We start from the raw sequence: 6,907 nt of genomic DNA on the forward strand, positions 1-6,907 counted from the left end.
TCTATCAAAAGACTTAGGAAATGACTAACAGTGATTTCACTTCTCCTTACACTAAGCAGCAGACTGTTTAATGTGAAATCTTCCTGTGAACTCCACCGGGCTGAAAATTAGCTACCTGTAGAAAGCAATGAGTGAAATGATGGATACCAGTGGTATATGTCCCATGTAGATACATGTTCAGCATATACATTTTCACAATAATCTTATTAAAATACTGTAAATTGATAAACAAAAACTGTAAAACAGTAAATGTTCAAACACTGTTGTGATTAAATTGGGTGAATCAGAGTACCAGATGCTATTTTTGGTCATGTACCGTGATGAGATTTTGTTATTGTTACTGACATGCACAACAGCTGCAAGGATAATTTTTATGTTCATTATATTTACTGTGTTGCTGAGAGAATTAGAAGCCTCTGAAGTACATCTTAAAAGGTTTTATTGCCCTATAAAAGGCTCTCTGTCGCTTTAAACTCCATTAGGAGAGCTGTTTGGGTTAGTAATGAGATTCTTCGGAAGAGACCAAGACAATAGAGTGTCAAGGTTTTATCCCAGCTCCTTGCAGACAGTAGTGCATGTCATGCGGTGACCAAGAGACAACAATTTTCATAAAGGTTCATTGAATTTATGGAACTGCAGTATGGATTCAGCTGGACCTCTGTTTGTTCCTTTGTTTAGAGCTGTACAATACATCTATCCTAAATTCTGGGTTGATAGGCGATATGTGATAATGCTGAAGAAATATTTGCCTAAACTTGTGGTAATTCTACCCTATTTCTTTTGAAGCTGTTGCTTCAAATTGTAAAACTGATTTTTTTTATTGTACATGACACAGTGGAGAGCTCAGCAATATATGAAGTACTTCATGGTAGACTACCCTGTTCAGTGACAAACACAAAATGTTATTACAACCTTTCATGAAAGGCAACATAGATTGGCTTGATCCTAAGCGATGCTAAGCACCTGTGTCTCCCACAGAAGTTAATATGAGTCCAGGTGCTCATTGTTATACAAAGGGTTAGCATGTACAAACACTGTCTTCCTCCTGAGACTGATCCCACTGACAATAATAGGCTACTACTTATACATAATCAAAGGGATTTTTCCTTTAGCTAATATGGTAGAGGTCTGTGGTCTTCAGTGTTGAAGTTCTACAGTTCAAGTCCTGCTGACAAAAGTAGAAATGTGTGTTGTTTTTTCCCCCCAAATTTTTAAAAAAAACACCAGTTTTCATTTCGTTTGAATTTTTTTACGTGTTTTGCCCTTTGTGGGGAAAAATGTTTGGAATTTTTGCTACATTGCCTCCTTTTTTCTTTCTAAAAGCCTCCCACCTCCCTCTGTTTTCTAGTGGAAAATGGCAGGGGTAATAATTTTTTTTAAAAAAGAGAGAAATGGGATATGGTGGTGATGTGGGTGGGGGGAAGTAAAGAGACTGGGATATTTTTCCACCTTTTTAATGGAAAATTTCAAAACATTTTGACTCTTCCCTCCCCTTCCCCCCGAAATATTTAATTCAAAACGTTGGAAAACAATGATTTTCAGCCACAAACACATTTTTCATAATTTTTTTTACTAGCTCTAAGTAGTGATGTCATATGTATGTATGGTTTGTTTCCTCAGAATCAATTAGGATCAGGCCTTATGCTATTAAATTTTCTGTATAACAGCCCTTTTTATTTATTAATATGTAGAGCAGACTTACAAGCTGCTACTTCTCCACTCGCTTGAAGCAAGCCACCAGTTCTGGTGGGTGTTCATTGTTTATCAAACAATGTCATCCTCATGATAAAGTGTGGATTGGCATTTTCTGCACTGGGGCTACCCAATTTTTAACGAAAGTCTTGGGTGGCTGGTAAAAAATGCCTGCTACTTGCTGTCCATTTTCAGTATATATTGTTGTCTGTTGTGCTTTGTTGCCTTCAGCTGAGCTACATCAATTTTAAACTTTGCTGAGGATCTGGCCCTGAACACTGAATGTTGTGGGGTACCTTTCAAAGCAGGATATGATGGCTGCAGGATGGGTCATTTCAGGACTTTCTCCCTGTTTGCATGAGCACTGCTTCCTGTTTTGCATCCTGAAATTCCCCTTTGTGCACACAAATGTTACCCTGCTTGGGTGCAAGTACCTGTTGAGCCCTGCTTTGAAAATCGATCCCTAAAACTCTAGCAGAAATTTTTCCATTGCAAACCAGACCAAATTTATTTCTGACCTCAGTGTAATTTTCTAGTTTATCAGATTTAGATACAAAATTACTTATTTATGAATTGGTTGGAGCCAAATAGGGGGATATCTTTTTCTCCACATATCACATGTAAAATATCTTGACAGTTAAGTGCTCTCCTAGGCTTGTATTTTTTATTGGAATCTCCTGGTGCCTCATGCAATGTGCAAAGCATTTCTTTTTGTTATCTCTCCATAGCTACCCAGAAAGAACTAGGAATGTGAAAAAGATACATGCAGAATCTCTGTTTCAGTAGTTATAAAATGAACTCCTAGATTTAGTTTTATGTCTTCCTTTACATTAAACTGTACATTTCAAAATATATCACTCAGAACCTTTCCTCAATGACAGTCATTGCTGTGGGGAAAAGAAAACCCACCCAGTTTAATCAAAAGGAGATTATTTTGTCATGGCCAAGAGTAATAGAATGACTTACAGCCACTGTTTTTCTTCGCTGTGGGCATCCCTGAATATGAATTGAGTATGCTTCAGCAGTTAATGACTGTGTAGGAATTGACAACTTTCCTTAAAGGTACTTTAAACTTGTCTTCCGACAAAATCTATTTTAATAAGTGCCTGCCTTACTGGGGATTTTTCAACGTTTTCATAAAAATGCATTACTTAAGATGAAGCAGCATATAGATGTATGTCTATCAATCTATATATGTGTCCATTCTTTCACAGAGAGATTAGAAGGGGGTGGAAGGGAGGAAGAGTGAGCCCCTGCAGGGGCTGACTATGTTATGGAATGTATTTTCCATGCATAGGGAAAGGAGTGATAACTCACTTGTGCTCTGTAACTTTGTTATCATGTTTATCTTTGTGAGTAAAGATAAAAGTCAAAACAACACCCAGCACCCCAAATTATACATTTTTTTCTTGTCCATTGTTCTTGTTGTTTTATAAAAGTTTTCCAATTTTCTATCCTGAATCTTTTTGTGAAAAAATGGGCATTATTAAAGGAAGCAAGACGACTTGGCTGGCTGATGCTACTCTACTCTGTCTAGCGGATACTCAATGAAAATCTTGTAGAATTACCAATACATTTCTGTGTGGACATTAAACATTTATGGACCCCACACAGAGGTATCCCCAATACTGCCATTCTCTACATAGGACATAACTGCCATTTTCAGATAACACTTTGTAGCAACCATTGAGCAAATGTTGCTTTTTTCCTACTGCAATCACTGTTTATTTGCTATCACTTTCCCTACAGTGTAAATGACCTCAATAGCAGACAATAAGGGTAATGGCCTGATCCCACAATCCTAACACATATGAGTAATCCTGAAGTCAATGGGGACTACTTGCATGAGTAAGGATTCACTCACATGGGTAAGGATTGCAGGATTGGGTGCAAACTGACTCCTTGGAAGAGGCTGGAAATATGGCTATTTCGGCAAGTTCTCAGTGATTGTGTTTGGATCCACATTTACATTATGGTTTAGGATCAGGTTTGAGCTCAGGGTTGAATTAGGACAAGGGTTCAGGTTCAGATTCAACAGAACTTTCTCAGAGGCCTTGACCATCAGTTTATGGATGGTGGAAGTAAACTCAGCTTCCCCCAACAAAATCTCAGACCTAAGGGCCACCCCATGTGAAGACATCTCTATCTATTTCATCAGAAATATCAACTAAATACCAGACAGCTCAGGAATGAAAGGCACCAAGCCAGAGAAGAGTAGATCTAGGACCATCTTACCCTCCAATGAAGGGTAAGTTTGTCTGTGTCTGGAACACATCAGGAAAGGGATGTTGGGGCTGTGCGTTCGGTGGGAGACCGGATGGAATCAACTTACAGCATAATGCAGCCACATACTTGGAACATGCTTAGGTGCTCCTGGATGCAGATATTAAAAGGGGAGGATCATCACAGTACCCCAAAGTTTACTGGGTCTCTCCCACAAAAGATATACAGACATGATTCTTAACCAGTGATCTGACAAGACAATATCAGACATGCCATAGGGCTTGGTCCTGCTCCATTGAAGTCAATGGGAACAGGATCAGACCTGTCATGAAGGGGCTAACGAGACAATAGGGAGGTCGGAGAAGGAAGGACAGGGTCCATCAGTAAAAGAATGCAGTAGCTTAGCAAGGGCTAATTTTTTTGGAATAAAGTAAATAAATTTTGTCTTATTTGCTAATTACCTGTAGGCTTCATGGAAGAAATGGGTTTTGGAGAGAGAATCTCCTGTCTCTCCTTTCTGATGACTGGTTGCTCTTGGCATCAATACAAAGACATGAGCCCTGGTGAGCAGGAAGAGGAGGGGCTTTTTGTTACTGCTGTAGTTTATTTTTTTGCAGCACTCACATGCTTCTGAGTTGTGGCACTCTGCAAATAAAATGCTGGATTCACCACCATGTCTCTTCAGCTGTATGGCAGTGTAACTGCATTAAGTTCAACGGGCTGCACTGGTGTTAAGGTGAAGTGATGGTGGCAATGAGTTAAGCCAAAAATGATTATTGCCACCATGCTGAGAGCAGGGAAATATGTTCAATTACAAATGCACATTAAGGTGGGTAATTCTGTTTTTATTTAACTTATCTCTATAGTTATAAATTCTTTCGTTCTGTGGACTGATGGTGAAAGATCAAAAAGACATTTCAAACTTGGACTTTTCATGCAATGTTTTTTGCTGACTGAGGAGGAGCTGGTCAGTGTTTCACTTTGCCCATGGCCCAGTGATGGACCAACAAGCTACCAACAAAAATATTTGAGCTCTTTAATATTATACCATGTAGCATCCAGGCTCTTTGCAGCCAGGCTCATGGAGATTGGCCTGCCACCTAGCTTTCTGATCTTTCTTGAGTTGCTTCATTTCCTATGTTATCCTAGTCTCTCCCCTCTCCCCATTTACATTACAAAATGAAGGTTTATTATTTTTGGGGGGGGAAGGTGATTCAAAAAATGTCATGCAAATAAAGTCTAGGATTGGTACAGCCCAGTTCTTGCTCCTAACATTTTGCTTTTTTTGTGAAAATTTTAGACAATTAAATTTTACTTATCAAATGATGCAAAGAGCAATAAGCTGCTCTTGCACGAGTGTTATGCTTATGAAACTTCAAAGAGAAGCAGGCATGGTTTGTGACCATTTGTGACATTTTTCGTGGAAGAACATGAGATGGGAGAGAGAAGGAGAAAACTTTATTACCTGGCCTCCAGTAAAGCTGACTTGTACCACTGGAGCAGCAAGAAGCAGCCTTAAAGCTGCCCTTACACTGCACCTGGGTCTTTCTGTGACTTGGGGAATCTCGTATTGGTATAGTTGGTTCTACATCACTCTCTTCTGTGCTCCCTGTGATGGGGTGTTCACCCCACACCAGCCCAGAGGGGAGTTAAGGTGTCCCAAAAGGGGCCAATTAACCTTCCTGGTTGCACCTGACAGGAAGCCCAGGGATTTAGAAACACTAATTTCCGATTAAACCCAGCTGGGAGAAGAAGTTTGTAGCAGCCAAGGGCTGCAGGGGGAAAGTCTACAGTCACTTTCTAGGAGCAGAGAGGGGGAGGGAACTCACTGGGGATAAGCCCCGGGATCCCAGCCCTGGAAGAAGGGTCAAGGCCAGAGGAGTTGTAGGGAAAACAAGCCTAAGAAGCAGGGTAGGGGGAAGCCGAGGGAGATTGGGCTGGAACCCCAGTATAGAGGAATGGCCTCGGTTCCCCTACCTGACATGGGGAAGTGGCACAGGCTTGTTGGAGATGCCACCCAGACCACTGGTGCAGTGAGACACTGATGCTCTGAAAGGGGGGGAGGGGGCTATTCATTGACCTAGCTTGGGGAGCTGAGTCATGAAGATGGAGCACCCTGAGTTCAGAGAGGAAGCAACAAATGGAGGGGATGCTAGACCAGGTGAGAGCTGAGCCTAAGAATGAGCCACAAGGACGTGTCTCTGCAGTGAATGTACCCTGTTACTCCCAGCATAGGGGACATGCCAGATTTGAAGGGGACATGTTGGGGTTTAGCCAGTGTACACTGCCCCCTGATCATCCTCACCTTGTATAATGACCCTTACCCTCATGGAGCCATCAGAAACTGGTGTAGGTAAGAGCATCCCTGAGGTTACCCTAACATACAACAGAAATTGAACTGGTCCCCAGCTACCTAAAACTCAGGATAACATAACATTGCTTGTTGCCCCCTCTGGAAACTTTTGGAAGCTTATCATCATCATCATTGTTTTCTCTCTCCACCCTTCACAAAACATAAAAAAATGCCAAACCTTCTAATCACATGGGGTAGGAAGGACTCTGTGACTTCAGTCATATGACAGAACTCAACCAGACCACCTCTAAGGTTGAAAGTACACAGCTGTGAAGAGGTGTATCACATTTGGAGTGGACATTCACATGGTGGGACGGGGTCGGGGGAGTGCCGTGTTGCACTTTGAAAATATGGGCACTGATGCAGAAAACATTTACAGGAAGCAGTGTTTTTGGCAGAAACTCTGATAACTAGAGAAGGATCAGATGCCAAGTGTTTAAATGTAGTAACCTATTTCGCACTGCTGTCTTCATTTCCTGTGAGTAAGTCAAAAATAGCCTTCCACCATGGGATATCTAGATGCAGGGAATAGAAATCTGATAAAAGAAGGCTCTTTAATCTTGCAGACAAAGAACCAGGAACCAGTGGCTGAAAGCTGAAGTTACATTCAGATTAGAAATGAGGCTCACATTTTTAACA

Source organism: Chelonia mydas, chromosome 1 (assembly GCF_015237465.2).
Source record: "Chelonia mydas isolate rCheMyd1 chromosome 1, rCheMyd1.pri.v2, whole genome shotgun sequence".
NCBI lineage: Eukaryota > Metazoa > Chordata > Testudines > Cheloniidae > Chelonia > Chelonia mydas.